This window comes from Caretta caretta, chromosome 1 (assembly GCF_965140235.1).
Source record: "Caretta caretta isolate rCarCar2 chromosome 1, rCarCar1.hap1, whole genome shotgun sequence".
Lineage (NCBI taxonomy): Eukaryota > Metazoa > Chordata > Testudines > Cheloniidae > Caretta > Caretta caretta.
Window position 1 is genome coordinate 274,826,930 of NC_134206.1, and position 16,709 is coordinate 274,843,638.

The following is a 16,709-nucleotide window of genomic DNA, read 5'->3' on the forward strand; positions in this document are numbered from 1 at the left end:
CCTTTGAGCAATTTGGATACATGAAAGCGATCTGAAAGCTGAATAGGGGCAGGGTAAACTTTACAGTCCCTAATGTGGCATTAATTATTGTTATTTGATGTCCTAGTACATTTCTCTTGGGGATAGCATTATACCACATCTATTGTTTAAATATTCTCAGGTATTCTAGAAGCATTAACATAAATAGCATAGGAAGGGGTATATTGTAATATGGTACAGGTTAAATTATTAGTTACTGGGATCATTTCAGTACAAGTAAAATTTCCAGTGGCAGAACACTCTGAGCATGAGTCTGATTTACTAATTGGGTAACCAAAACAATAAGGACCCCTTCTTCCGGATATACTACAGACTTCTGGAATGGCCATTATGTCAACCCTATTATAAAACCTTAATTTCAAATTCTTGAAACTCAATTGTAAGGATGTCATATACTTTTATCTCCTCTGACCAGTCTTTTTCCCCATTCAATTGTTCGCTTATATGGAATATCCTGAACCTTACAAATAATGTTTTCAAACAATATTTAAATAAATCACTATAGTGTGAAGGCCTTGGCCATTGGCTTTTATCAGCTATATAGCATTGTCTGTATTTGGATGTGTTACAGGGGTAATAGTGTAATGGAGGAAATGGCGGGGCAGTGGCAACAAGGTGCCTTTGGTATTTGTCGTCATTTAAAATCCAAGTAGGGAGGGTAATACATGCTGAAGGTACTTATCCAAAAAACACAGGGCACAGCCTGTAGAATAAATCCCAAAATCCAGTCAATACCACATTCCCAAGCATGGGTCCCTCAAGTTTCTTCCTGCCAGTGTATAATTCTTTGTTTCTTCACCAGGGTCAGTTCTTAATGTCTTTTGTAATCAGGAATTCCTGGACTTTGGCAATTTCAGCGGAACGAGTATTTTTGTTCTTCTTTCCTGAAGCAATCGTGGCACAGCATCATACAGGGGAGAGGTTACTAGCACATCACCCTGTAGCGCTTTGGTTTCTGTAGCAAATACCGAATGCAGGTTAGCTCTGTCAGTGGACAAGGGAGAGGTTACCAGCACATCACCTTGTCCTTTTCCCCTGCAGTCCAGAAGGAGGAAAAGAAAAATACCAGAAAGAGACAGGCTGATCAATAGTAGGAGTGGAATTATCTCGAGGCTGAGGGGCTTTCTTGCAGTGAGAAGCATGGGTCCAGGCAGTCAGTCCTTGACACTTTACAGAGGTGTTGGTAGTTAGCAGAACTTGGTAAGGGCCTTTCCAGTGTGAAGCCAGAGCAGTCTTTCGTTGATGGACTTTACGTAGACTCAGTCTCCTGGTTTCAATGAATGGCACGGCTGCTAGGGTCTTTAGGTTTCAGAGTAACAGCCATGTTAGTCTTTTCTTTTTGCGAATACAGGAGTACTTGTGGCACCTTAGAGACTAACCAATTTATTTGAGCATCAGCTTTCGTGAGCTACAGCTCACTTGCATACGGATGCATCCGATGAAGTGAGCTGTAGCTCACGAAAGCTGATGCTCAAATAAATTGGTTAGTCTCTAAGGTGCCACAAGTACTCCTTTTCTTTTTAGGGTCTTTAGGTAACACTTCTTTTACCTGTGAGAAAAAAAACCTAACATTTCACTAATGCCTGGCAGAGTTTTGCAGATTTTACAGCTGCTTGAGCACATTCAAGCCCCCTCCTCCCCCCCCGCTTCTTTGCTCACAGCTAAGACTTGGCTGACAGCCATGTCCTTGAATGGGGCCAGCATCTTATCTTTGGACTGTTCTGTTCTTTTTCCTTCTCCCCTTCTTGGCTTCTTTAACCTACAAAGGAAACTTCCACTCTCCACTCATATACCTTTTCCCAACAATAAACACACACACACACAGCGCTATTATACAGTACTTTAGTCTTATTATTCAATGTATGCCACATACACCCTTCCAGTAAAATGACTTTATTACAGAGCTTTGAAGCAACAAGCCAGGACAAGCACATCCACTTTTGAGGAGTTCACTCAGTACAACCTCTGATGTCCAATAGCTTTCCTCCCTCCCCAGCCCTCTGGCTAGAAATCAGAGGTAGCCAGAAGGATCCCATGTGCAATATGGGGAGTGGGTTAACCTTTCACGTCCTTGCTTATAAAGACTGTTGGTGTGCAAAATTTAACATTTTTTTCAATTAAAAGATCTGGTTAATGAAGTTTGTTTTTCTTACATAAGCAAATGTATTAGACTTTAGTAAATCACATTTTCCTGATATTATCCAAACACTTTGTATTCCAAATTGAATAAAACAAATATCTACATTTTGATTTAACCCTTCCATTTGATTTTGAACTAGACTCTCCTATGAAAATATTAAAACAACAATAATTCTGGCCACAAAACAAACACCACAAGATAGGACATAGAACACAGAACATAATTCGTATTGTGCCAGTAAATGCATGGTATGTGGATTGCTTTTCAGCTAGCATTAGTTTCTCTGATTTTCTGAAAGACAAAAAGAACATAGATCTACTGCTTCAGGGCAGTCAGTCATTGTTTAAAATATTTCCTTTTTATACAAATATCCTTGTTAATTGCAGGCAAAACAGAGGAATTACCCATATTTTCTTTATTTGTTTCATAGGCAGCCCAGGTTTCCGTGACTTCTACCTTATCAGTTAGATAATTTGCATTAACACAGATGATTTCTGGCTTGCTTCTGGATCCAAAGCTATGCACAGCTTAAAGACTCTTATTTAAAAGGGACAGTTGTTTTTACCAGAATTTTGATTGCCTTTTACTTTTAACTCCTGCTTTCAAAACACACAGAGATCTGAAAAAGACAACACAAACTATTGTGGCTCCCTTTGGAGTTCTAATATGATTTTAATTAAATAGCATGGTAGGTTTGCATTTCTTTTACTCCTTCTACAATATACACTGCACATGTTCTGGGGGAAATGCACATTTCCTCCACAATTCAATTTCCACAATACTAGTCATATTAATTTCTACACAAAGGTAGAACTGTTTCTTTTGTGCTTACAAAGTCTCCATGCACCCCCAATAAAGTGACAGCTCGACCACACACAGTCAGGGGCACTGTCCTTCTCTCTCTTTACCAGATCTTTGATCTGCTATTTTGTTACCCAAAAACAAATTCAAATCTTTTTTTCATTCTCCTGGCTTTGACTGCCTTGCTACAGCCACAACTTTGATTTTTTAAAAAACAATTTAAATCTTGTAAAGCATTAAGTCACCTTAAGGATTAAATGCTAAATACCAAAATTAAACAACACTAGTTTCCTGTGTCTGACAAAAGTATTCTCAGTTTTGCAACTTTAAAAATACCACCGATTCATCTCAAACTTACAAAACACAGATTGTACACACCAGGAGTGTTCTTTAGCAAATTTGACTAACTTATTCATAGTGAAATGATTCCACTTAAATAACCTCTTGCCTGGATTATTTACAGACATCCCTTGGAAGAGGGCCCATTTCTCCTTCAGAATGGCTACAAAGAAACCAAGAATTTTCTTTTCATAACACCTTTTCTCTTTTCACATTCCTACAAGGTTTCACCTCTTAACTCTGTAGATGCTGGAGGGAATTAACTACTCACTCTTTTCCCAACTTCTTTCACTGTTACCTGCCTGCTTTCTGGGCCCGACACTTTTTTTCTTGTTGAACCATTTCTTTCCATGGGCTCAGGCTTGTTTCACTACCAATTTAGCAAGGAGGGTGGGCTTCTCAACTAGCCCCTACCCTTCCTGGTCTCTTTTCTTAATATCACTCACAAGGGTCACCCGAATCATCTCCCATGAGGCTTGCCACCTGGACAGAATGCACAGCCAATTGGCATTTAACTGTTCAATTTTCTCTCCAGCTGTCAGGTACACATCTCTTCCCTTTTCCCCCCCAACTCCTCTATTGCCCAGTCCTGCTACGGCCGCTGCGACCTGCCACCCTTCCCCGTAAACCAGGGTGGAGAGAGGAATGCTAAACCCCTCTCTGGTTCCTAGACCTACTGCGGCTGAGAGAGAGCACACCTTTAAATCATGCAATTCTTAACATATAAGACCAACAAGACCAAGCAAAGCAAACAAAAAACAACAAGGGCAAAACAAATAGATAGGGTGCATTCTGCAGGGCTCCCCCCTTACTCAATTTTCCACCAAAACTGACAGATTTTTTTTTGTTACCAATCTATCCCTCGTGTCAGGTGATCAGGCTGACGCTGCAGGATTGTTGGGGGGAGATGAAGAAAATACACCATATGACTGAATTTTAAAAAAGTTTAATTAATAAAATAATAAAACAACAGAGTGTGTTGGAACATTCCCACATCACTCAGGCGAAGAAAAACATTAATGCCCCAAGCCACTTTCATACACACGTACGTCCGGACAGGCCACATCTGTGTATAACATCCAGAGAAGGTGGGGGAGGTGGACTGGAGATTATCCTGTATACAGATTGCACAGCTTATCTCTGGACAATCTCCAACTTGCTTCCGCTCTTGGGAGGGCTGTTCTTTTACGCCCTGGGGTCTCCTGGGGCATCTCTTTCAGAGACCCTTTGCTCGGTATTCCAGTCAAGCCAACTGACTGTGGCTTCTTCAGTGTCCCCAAACCACATTGGCTCCAGGGTCGTAAAGGCAGATTGTTGGGTCTCACTGGGCAGCCAAGCTTTGCAAATATAATTTCAGGCCTGTAACTTGTATTGCCTTTGCTAGCCTCTGTCTATATATTTCACAGCCAGCTGGGGATAAAAGCAATTTTTTTCTTTGTGCTTGGTATGGTCTGTGTTGATTCTTGACCCTTATTGCAGAGCAGCTCTCTCTTTTTATCTCTGGGCCAAGCTGAATTTTCAAATTAACCCATTCCTTTCCCTCCTCGCTTTCAGCCTTAACTAACTGGGGATATAAAGGAGCCGAGGGGGTTGAGGAAGAGGTTTGGGTAGGGAGGCATCCGGATGCTATCGACAAATTGCTCCCACTGTGTGTCAGAGGCTTTTGGTGATATAAGGGTTCCCCTGAGGTATGTGATTTTATTTAAATCAAAGGTACCTTCTAGTGGGAACTGTTTAGATGGATTATCACGCGTGTAACAGTTCCAATTTTCTAAACACCTGCATGTTCTGGGACCATAATACACATACATGTGGTACACAAGGGTACCCTTTGGGGTGAGGGGGAATACTTACACTGCCCCCCACCCATTTTCCAATCACACACACCAGGGGAGGCACCCTGTCTGCTGGTGGCTCATAAAATAAAGTCTCACACGCTCCCAGGGAGGGCACCCTGTCTGCTCGGTCAGCTCATGAGCTAAGAAAATTCTCACTCTTTCCTCAGGCACTCACACAGGAAAGATTTATTGAGGATGTCCATGACCCTCCTAAACCCCCTTCAGCAAAGAGCATCGGCTAGTCTCAGAAAGACTATGCCGCATACTCTAATTACCTCCGGTGAGGTGCTTAGACTAGTCAGTGGTTCAAATGGGGAGGAGAGGATGAGGAGAGATGGAGTCACACAATCCTAGAGCCAGGTACACCCCTTGCCGGTCATGCCATGCAGAGAAAAGCCACCTTGGGTTGGATCTTTTACCGATCCACTAAGGTGCAGGCACTGGGCTTGCATTAGAGACATCCCTGGTCATGAGCTTGTGCTTTGCAGGGAGCTCAGGGCATCTTCCGGTGGCCCTCATTCACCCTGGCGCGCACACACACACCCCTCTGTGTCTTCACACCACGATGCATCTCATGTACAATAACCTTAATACTTTATGTCCGGACTTAATACAACCTTTTAGGCAGTAACAACCCCTCAGTACCTGTGCATTAACCTAATGCATTAACCTTATGCCTTTACCTTATTGGGGGTGGCAAAACTAAGTCCCCAGCACCACATCAAATTAACCTTATTGGGGACGGCAAAACAGTTCTCCAGCACCGCTCTGCATCTGATCTTGCTGCACAATCAATAAGTTCAGATGGCGTAAGCCCAAAAGGGACAGACTGCCTCCACGGGCAGTCCTCCTCTGATACCCCAATAGAGATTTCAAAAGGCACCACAATAGAGGTAGGAGACCATGGGGTCCGCAGCAGCTGCCATTGACATCCCGGACGAGCCCCCAAATTGTCGAAGAAAAACAGAGTTCTCACTCTCTCGGTTGCGTGCAGCAAGTCAGATACACTTTACTTTCTCAAGCACTTGCACAGAGGGAGAGAGAGCGCACTAGGACACAGGGTTTTCCCCCTCCTAGGCAGGTCTCTCAAAAGATAAAACAATTAAGGCAAGCATTTATACCTTTTGTTACATACAGTAATGATCAACAACTGCAGTTTATATTATGTCTTGCCCATTCCTGTATTTTCTCACTTCTATTCTCAAAACATAGCTATCTCAAGGCTGGGTCACGCAGACTCTACTCTGCTGTCTTCCCACCCGCTTGCAACGTGAGCCCTGCTTCTACAAATCTCGCATTATTAAAACTAGAGTTAGCCTGAGTTCTGCTCATTTCAGAGGCCTGCATCCAAATTCCCTTTATCTACTTCCACATGCCCTTCTAATAGCCCTGGTCTCTGCCTGTTCAAATTCAGCCTACGGCACTAAGCCTCAGTGGTCCAGCCCTGAGTGAAGCTTTCACCCTTCCTTTCACAAATATTATGAACGTATAACACAGGAATATTGTCATCGGCAAGGTCCATCTTCCCATATAGGCAGCACCAGCGGGCCTTTAAATGGCCAAACACACATTCAAACAGTTATTTTGCACTTGCTCAGTCTATTGTTGAACTGCTCCTTGCTGTTGTGTAGGTGCCCCATGTATGGATTCATAAGCCATGCCATTAAGGGGTATGCAGGGTCTCCCAGGATCACAATGGGCATTTCGACTTCCCCTATGGTGATCTTCTAGTCCGGGAAGAAAGTCCCTGCTTGTGGCTTCCTGAACAGGCCAGTGATCTGAAGGATGCATGTGTCATGCACCTTTCCGGACCAGCCTGCGTTAATGCCTAGGAAACAACCACGGTGATCCACAAGTGCCTGGAGAACCATTGAGAAATACCCCTTCCAATTAATGTACTCAGTGACTAGGTGGTCTGGTGCCAGAATTGGAATATGCGTACCATCTATCACCCCTCCACAGTTAGGGAAGCCCATTTGTGCAAAGCCATCCACATCACACAAATTGCCCAGAGTCATGGTCTTTCAGAGCAGAATGTGATTAATGGCCCTGCACACTTCCATCAACACGAGTCCAACAGTTGACTTTTCCACTCCGAGCTGGTTAGCGACCAATCGGTAGCAGTCTGGAGTAGCCAGCTTCCACAGTGCAATCGCCATGCCCTTCTCCAACACAGCAGGGCAGCTCTCATTCTTGTGTTCTTGTGCTGCAGGGCTGGGGCGAGCTCATCACACAGTCCCATGAATGTTCTGCAGCCACTGCTCGTCATCCCAGACATGCATGACAATGTGATCTCACCACTCAGTGCTTGTTTCCCAAACCCAAAAGCAGCATTCCACTGTGGTCAGCACCTCCGTGAATGCCACAAGCAATCTAGTATTGTAGCTAGTACGCATGGCGAGATCAATATTGCACTCCTCTTGCCTTTGTAGTTTAAGGATTAACTCCATTGCCACTCATGACGTGTTGGTCAGAGCGAGCAGCATACTAGTCAACCGTTCAGGATCCATTCCTGCAGCCCAAAGAGGCAGGGTATGCAGTACACAAACCGTTGAAAGAGGGCACCGAATGCGGACAGAAGCACAGGGCTTGCTGGGATGCAAAGCAATGCATCACAGGGCATTGGGACAGGATCCAGGATGCCCCATGCTCCCCTCCACCTTCCCAGAACTCTTAGTGGAAGAGATGCTGTGTGGGATAGCTGCCCAGAGTGCACCACTCCGAATACCGCTGCAAGTGCCGCAAGCGTGAACACGTTATTGCGCAGGCAGCCGACAGTGTGAACACACAATAGCGGTTTCCCTTCAGCGCTTTCTGAGCAGTGCTGTAACTGCCGGCACTGTAACTTTGCCAGTGTGGACATACACTTAGGATAGTAACAGCCTCAATAGGTTGTTTACTCTAATTAAGACAAACTAGTAGCTAAATATCATTAACATAATTCAACTGCTAAACTTAAAGAAATAGTATCTTATAAGCAAGTATAAACTGAAGTAACTACATTACAACTACTATAATTCAACTTGATAATCAAAAATTTTAAAAGTAGAGAATGATTTAGGATGAAACTAACTAGGTTGAATAGGACAATATAATTAAAAGTAGTGTTATCTTAAATAAAACCTAGCAAAGCCTTTATTACTTTTTTACTATTTTTGTAAGACAGAAGCATTATCTGGTTTAAGTTTGATTCTTGAGGCAAGTTCACAGCCATATGACTACTACAGCTTGAAATAAAGCAGTGTTTCGGTACATACCTAGCTGGAAATGTTACGAAAATACACACAAAGCTAAGGTACCAAAAACACCCAATGTGATAATTAGGGCTCCATGTCTGTCATGGAGATCACAGATTTTGTGACTTTCTGCGACCTCCGCGACTTCTGCAGTGGTCAGTGTGGCTGACCCCAGGGCCACCCAATCCAGGGTCACTGGATCCGGTGCCAGCTGCTCAGGTGGCCCCCAGGACAGCCACTCCAGCCACTGCTCCGGTGGTCCTGGGCAGCGGTCCCCAGGTGGGTGGCCAGAGCAGCCGTGCTGCTGGCCCCTGGTGTCCTCCCCGCTGCACCCTGCCCCAGCAGGGCCCTGCCACACTCCCCCCAGCTGCCCCACTCCCCCAAGATTTAATCACAGGTATTTTTAGTATAAGACATGCACAGGTCATGGGCCATGAATTTTTGTTTATTGCCTGTGACCTTTAGTACTTTTACTAAAAATACCCATGACTAAATCATACCCTTAATTCTAATACAACAGTACAACACACAGAGGATTAACTCTAATTTAGTGGAGTCAATAGAAAATTTACAACTGTGAAAGTTCAGAAAGCAGTTTGATTAACCAAGATATTAAAATTAAGGTTAATTAAGCAAGTAGAGGAAGTATCCTTGGAAAGCTGATAAGGTCGATAGCACACTGACAGGAGATACTGATATTTGAGTTACTTGGCAAAAGAAAGATATTATTAAAAGGTAATACCACACACCAATGGGCAAACATAGAAAGAAATATCAAAGTACCCTCTTTTGGTATTTAAAATTGACACAGGTAAGACAGTAACTAGTTAAGTTACCACACCAACATTGAAATGAGGCTAGTATGGAGTGTAAGGTATTAATATATTAGTTAACCCTGTAGTTAAAAACACACAACACAATTAAAGTTAGTGAAAAAGTTTATAACACACAAAAGACTGAAGTGATAGCTTTTCTCACTTCACACACAGTGTAGTATTACAAGGGACATAGATCCAAGGATGCGTCTCTCACTAGCAGATAATTCTGTCACACATTCAAGGCAGCACAGCTGCAGAGGTTTGAGTGCATAAGTCACAGGGCAAAGAACAGTGATTTCATGAAGTTGTTAGTTCTTAGTAACACTTAAAGCTGGGAACGTAAGGACCAACAGGTTCACAGGCAGCCCTCACACCCTAGCCACCACTGGGCAGCTCACCCAGAACTATGAGAAATGAGAAGCTAGCAGAACTCTGACCCCTTCTAGAGGCACCGCCCACAAGAAATCTGTTTGGCCAGACCACACTATTTAAGACAGGAGGCAGCACAAGAAGTTGGTCAAACCACTAGCGTCTTCCTGACTGGTTGCCGGACCTGACTCTTGTTTGAACCCCAGCTTCGGATTCTGGCTCCGACCTGTGACTTGGACTCCAGCTCTGATCACCCTTGCTCTGACCATGACATCAGACAGCCCACATTCCAGTCCTGTCAAGGAACTGAGTTGAAACAAAAACAACAAAACAAAATGAACCATCCAACAATTAATTTCCTTAAAATCTTTGGTTTGAAATGGACATAACTACTATAAACATCTGCTGTACTTAAGTTATATTTTTGTGGTTAGCTCTTCTAAGCAATAAATCAGATAATTTAGTAACCCAAATGAAGAAAGTTCATCACTACACACCAGGTAATTCTGGTAGTTAAGGGTGAAAGCATGCAGTTGAAATGCGCGCCAAATCAGTTTTAGTTACAACGTTGTTAGATTTAAATCCTATAATTTAGTTCAGTTAGGTTCTGAGGAGAATATTCCCTAATCTTTAAGGCTCTATTTTTTTCCTATTTCTAGTGTAAGTTTTTTTTTTTTAAATTTGGAATCAAAATATCTTAACAGTAGCGATGGATGTTGTTACATTTATGACTTTGGTGTTTTCCAGCCAAGAGTTCCTGCAAGCCCAAGATTCTGATTTTTTGAATAGGTCTGAACCTCAGTGCGTTCAGTGAGGTAAGAGAACAATAATTATGCTCTCTAACTCAAATTCTGATTTCCTTGGAAGCAGAACAATTACCTAAGGAATTTTAGCAATACTCATTGATTTCCTAAATCTCTAAAAGCAGGTGGAATTTCTCCCCTTCCTTCTGTTTGATGTGCAGTCTTCTTTTTTGTGGTAGGACTTAGGAGTCTGTCTTCAGGGATCAGAGTAACAGCCGTGTTAGTCTGTATTCGCAAAAAGAAAAGGAATACTTGTGGCACCTTAGAGACTAACCAATTTATTTGAGCATGAGCTTTCGTGAGCTACAGCTCACTTCATCGGATGCATACCGTGGAAACTGCAGAAGACATTATATACACAGAGACCATGAAACAATACCTCCTCCCACCCCACTGTCCTGCTGGTAATAGCTTATCTAAAGTGATCATCAAGTTGGGCCATTTCCAGCACAAATCCAGGTTTTCTCACCCTCCGCTCCCCCACAAACAATCTCACTCTCCTGCTGGCAATAGCTCATCCAAACTGACCACTCAAGTTTAAATCCAAGTTTAACCAGAACGTCTTTGGGGGGGGGGGGGTAGGAAAAAACAAGGGGAAATAGGCTACCTTGCATAATGACTTAGCCACTCCCAGTCTCTATTCAAGCCTAAATTAATAGTATTCAATTTGCAAATGAATTCCAATTCAGAAGTTTCTCGCTGGAGTCTGGATTTGAAGTTTTTTTGTTGTAAGATAGCAACCTTCATGTCTGTGATTGCGTGACCAGAGAGATTGAAGTGTTCTCCGACTGGTTTATGAGTGTTATAGTTCTTGACATCTGATTTGTGTCCATTTATTCTTTTACGTAGAGACTGTCCAGTTTGACCAATGTACATGGCAGAGGGGCATTGCTGGCACATGAGGGCATATATCACATTGGTGGATGTGCAGGTGAACGAGTCTCTGATAGTGTGGCTGATGTTATTAGGCCCTGTGATGGTGTCCTCTGAATAGATATGTGGGCACAGTTGGCAACGGGCTTTGTTGCAAGGATAGGTTCCTGGGTCAGTGGTTCTGTTGTGTGGTGTGTGGTTGTTGGTGAGTATTTGCTTCAGGTTGCAGGGCTGTCTGTAGGCAAGGACTGGCCTGTCTCCCAAGATTTGTGAGAGTGTTGGGTCATCCTTCAGGATAGGTTGTAGATCCTTAATAATGCATTGGAGGGGTTTTAGTTGGGTGAAGGTGACGGCTAGTGGCGTTCTGTTATTTTCTTTGTTAGGCCTGTCCTGTAGTAGGTGACTTCTGGGAACTCTTCTGGCTCTGTCAATCTGTTTCTTCACTTCCGCAGGTGGGTATTGTAGTTGTAAGAAAGCTTGACAGAGATCTTGTAGGTGTTTGTCTCTGTCTGAGGGGTTGGAGCAAATGCGGTTGTATTGCAGAGCTTGGCTGTAGACGATGGATCGTGTGGTGTGGTCAGGGTGAAAGCTGGAGGCATGTAGGTAGGAATAGCGGTCAGTAGGTTTCCGGTATAGGGTGGTGTTTATGTGACCATTGTTTATTAGCACTGTCGTGTCCAGGAAGTGGATCTCTTGTGTGGACTGGACCAGGCTGAGGTTGATGGTGGGATGGAAATTGTTGAAATCATGGTGGAATTCCTCAAGGGCTTCTTTTCCATGGGTCCAGATGATGAAGATGAAGGTCATCAATATAGCGCAAGTAGAGTAGGGGCTTTAGGGGACGAGAGCTGAGGAAGCGTTGTTCTAAATCAGCCATAAAAATGTTGGCATACTGTGGGGCCATGCGGGTACCCATAGCAGTGCCGCTGATCTGAAGGTATACATTGTCCCCAAATGTAAAATAGTTATGGGTAAGGACAAAGTCACAAAGTTCAGCCACCAGGTTAGCCGTGACATTATCGGGGATAGTGTTCTTGATGGCTTGTAGTCCATCTTTGTGTGGAATGTTGGTGTAGAGGGCTTCTACATCCATAGTGGCCAGGATGGTGTTATCAGGAAGATCGCCGATGGATTGAAGTTTCCTCAGGAAGTCAGTGGTGTCTCGAAGGTAGCTGGGAGTGCTGGTAGCGTAGGGCCTGAGGAGGGAGTCTACCTAGCCAGACAATCCTGCTGCGAGGGTGCCAATGCCTGAGATGATGGGGTGCCCAGGATTTCCAGGTTTATGGATCTTGGGTAGTAGATAGAATATCCCAGGTCAGGGTTCCAGGGGTGTGTCTGTGCAGATTTGATCTTGTGCTTTTTCAGGAAGTTTCTTGAGCAAATGCTGTAGTTGCTTTTGGTAACTCTCCGTGGGATCATAGGGTAATGGCTTGTAGAGCTGCCTAGCAGCCTCTTGTTCATATTCCGACCTATTCATGATGACAACAGCACCTCCTTTGTCAGCCTTTTTGATTATGATGTCAGAGTTGTTTGAGGCTGTGGATGGCATTGTATTCCGCACGGCTGAGGTTATGGGGCAAGTGATGCTGCTTTTCTACAATTTCAGCCTGTGCATATCGGCGGAAGCATTCTGTGTAGAAGTCCAGTCTGCTGTTTCGACCTTCAGGAGGAGTCCACCTAGAATCCTTCTTTTTGTAGTGTTGGTGGGGAGGCCTCTGTGGATTAGTATGTTGTTCAGAGGTATTTTGGAAATATTCCTTGAGTCGGAGATGTCAAAAATAGGATTCTAGGTCACCACAGAACTGTATCATGTTTGTGGGGGTGGAGGGGCAGAAGGAGAGGCCCCGAGATAGGACAGCTGCTTCTGCTGGGCTGAGAGTATAGTTGGATAGGTTAACAATATTGCTGGGTGGGTTGAGGGAACCATTGCGGTGGCCCCTTGTAGCATGTAGTAGTTTAGAAAGTTTAGTGTTCTTTTTCTTTTGTAGAGAAGCAAAGTGTGCATTGTAAATGGCTTGTCTAGTTTTAGTAAAATCCAGCCACGAGGAAGTTTGTGTGGAAGGTTGTTTTTTTATGAGTGTATCCATTTTTGAGAGCTCATTCTTAATCTTTTCCTGTTTGCTGTAGAGGATGTCGATCAGGTGATTCCGCAGTTTCTTTGAGAGCGTGTGGCACAAGCTGTCAGCATAGTCTGCGTGGTATGTAGATTGTAATGGATTTTTTACCTTCAGTCCTTTTGGTACAATGTCCATCTGTTTGCATTTGGAAAGGAAGATGATGTCTGTCTGTATCTGTACAATTTTTTCATGCAGTTGATAGATTTCCACTCCATACGGCTAAATGCAGTGCCTTGCATAATGACAGGTTTCAGAGTAACAGCCGTGTTAGTCTGTATTCGCAAAAAGAAAAGGAGTACTTGTGGCACCTTAGAGACTAACCAATTTATTTGAGCATAAGCTTTCGTGAGCTACAGCTCACTTCTTCAGATGCATACCGTGGAAACTGCAGAAGTGAGCTGTAGCTCACGAAAGCTCATGCTCAAATAAACTGGTTAGTCTCTAAGGTGCCACAAGTACTCCTTTTCTTTTTGTCTTCAGGGAAATGTTTCTTTCCTCCCCCTCCCCCCAACAAGATGCTTATGATTGGGATTCTGGGCTTCAGCATCCCAGGATGTAAAGTACTCCTAAAGAGAATGACTTTTCCTTAGGGAGAGTTAAACACTTCTTACGTAGAATGGACCAGCTTCTCTGGAGCAGGCATTAATCTGCTGAACTCAATCTGCTGCCATAGGTTTTATTGGACAAAGGTTTGGGGATTGACAATCCTTTTTAAGTATGATCACCCCATTTGGCTGCACTGGGAGGGCTTGATCTACCCAAAAATATGTATATGGAAATTTTCTATTCGTCCTTTTCTTTTGAAGAGGAGGTCATTCATTAGAGGTGAACAGGTCAAATTTTTGGCAAGTTTCCTGCCCATCCAGTAGGTGGTATTCAAGATTCATACAAAGTTCCTTTCCAAGGGTTTTTAATCCTTTCCTTGGAATTCTTAATTTCTTATTTAGCATAGTTAATTAAAACACACTCACAGAATTGTTTAGAGAGTCTTTGGGTTTACTTTCTGTTTTCTAGTTCTTGAACCATTTAACAGGATTGAGTTTTCATATTGTTGTAATTTGGTAGTTAACTTCTGGTAGCTTTATGCAATGACCAGGACGTGAGTGGCCAGGCCTTGTGGTTGGAGCCGGAGGCAGGCCTAGTGATTGGAGCAGGAGGTCAAAACCAAAGACAGCAACAGGTACCAAGCTGAAGGCTAGAGCTAGAGACAGAGTCAGGTGCCAAGCCAGGAATCAGAACTGGAGACAATACCAAATATCAAGCCAAAGGTCAGAACCATTGATAATGTCAGATGCTAAGTCAAAGGTCAGAGGAGCAGTAGCAGAACAGGACAACAGGAACTGGGAGTAGCCAAAAGCCTGAGATGGGAGGTCAGGAATCGGAGGGGAAACAGGAACCAGGAGCAGACAATAATGCAGAGTTCAGAAGTCAGGTAAGCACCAGGGGTCCATAGTAGCAGCCAGCCAAGGATTCCTTAAGTTCCTCAGACAACTTCCTGTTATTACTTCCTGGTTTATAGAGTACTCCTTAGCCAATAGAGCAGTTGGCTGTTTCCCTCACTTGGGAACTTTGGGGGCAGGACCCTCTGCAAGCTAACCCTTTCCTAGTTACTCAGCTAAGCTGCTGGGTGGCAGTCATGGCCGGAGTGTGGCTGTGGGCCTGGATTTGAGGCCTGTGGTCCCTCATACTTTGTGCTTCCTGTTAACTTTAATCTGAGGAGAGTTTTAGGTCATCCCACTTCCAAATGCAGAAAGGAATTAAACCTAATTTGATTCTAATTTTAAACAACTTCCAGGTTCATTATAAAAGCAATAGCCTAACTACAAATGGTTAGAATAGTTTCATTTGTTTTAACCAGTCCTAGATACTTCAAAACATTAGTAAAACAACAAGAGCATTAATTCTTACTAATAATGACTTCTAATATAACCCACTTGCTACACAATATTTATACAAAATTTCTAGGTTTATTAATATTTGAGGATACATTATAGTTCTGTAGACCAAATTTTTAAGATTTGTTAGTAAAAAGATCTTTTGACATGTCCATGAACGTATTCAACTATACAAAACTGACTTTATTACAAAATAGCCTTTGTTTAATCACTTTAAGCCTTAACAAAAGTATCATAAAATGTGATTTGGCTGTAAAGTTGTAAGGTTTCCCAGATGGGAACTGGTTGTTCACTTATCACTCCATTATCTTTCCAGGTACTGAAGTTAAGGTGACTGACTTGTAATTCCCTGGGTTGTCCTTATCCCCATTTTTATAGATGCGCACTGTATCTGCCATTTTCCAAACCTCTGGAATGTCTCTCCCATCTTCCAGATAATTGCAAAAGGCTCCGATATCTCCTCTGTCAATTCATTGAGTATTCTAGGATGTATTTCATCAGTCCCTAGTGACTTGAAGACATCTAACTTGTCTAAGTCATTTTTAACTTGTTCTTTCCCAATTTAGCCTTTGATCCTACCTCATTTTCACTGGCATTCATTAAGTTAGATGTCCAATCACTCCGACCTTTTTGGTGAAAACTGAAACAACAACAACAACAAAAAAGGTCAATTAGCACTTCTGTTATTTACACATTTTCCATTATTGTCCCCCCCCCCATTGAATAATGGGACTACTCTGTCTCCTTGGTCTTCCTCTTGCTTCTAATCTATTTATAGAATGTTTTCTTGTTACCCTTTATGTGTCTAGCTAGTTTAATCTGGTTTGTGCCTTGGCCTTTCTAATTTTGTCCCTGCAGACTTCTGTTATTTGTTTGTATTCATCCTTTGTAACTTGTCCTCATTTCCACTTTTTGTAGGTCTCTTTCGAGTTTCAGATCTTGATGGTCTCCTGGTTAACCCAGGGTGGTATCTTGCCATACTTCCTATCTTTCCTATGCAGTGGGATAGTTAAGAACATAAAAAACACAAGAACGGCCATACTGGGTCAGACCAAAGGTCCATTTAACCCAGTATCCTGTCTTCTGACAGTAGCCAATGCCAGGTGCCAAAGAGGGAATGAACAGAACAGTGATCCAACCTCTGTTGCCCATTCCTACTTTCTGGCAAACAGAGGTTAGGGACCCTGCCCATCCTGGCTAATAGCCATTGATCGATCTATCCCTTCATGAACTTATCTAGGTTTTTTTTTTTTTTTAAATGCTGTTATAGTTTTGGCCTTTACCACGTCCTCTGGCAAAGAGTTCCACAGGTTAACTGTGCATTGTGTGAAGAAATACTTTCTTTTTTGTTTTAAACCTGCTGCCTATTAATTTTGTTTGGTAACTCTTAGGTCCTGTGTTATGAGAAGGAGTAAATAACACTTCCTTATTTACTTTCTCC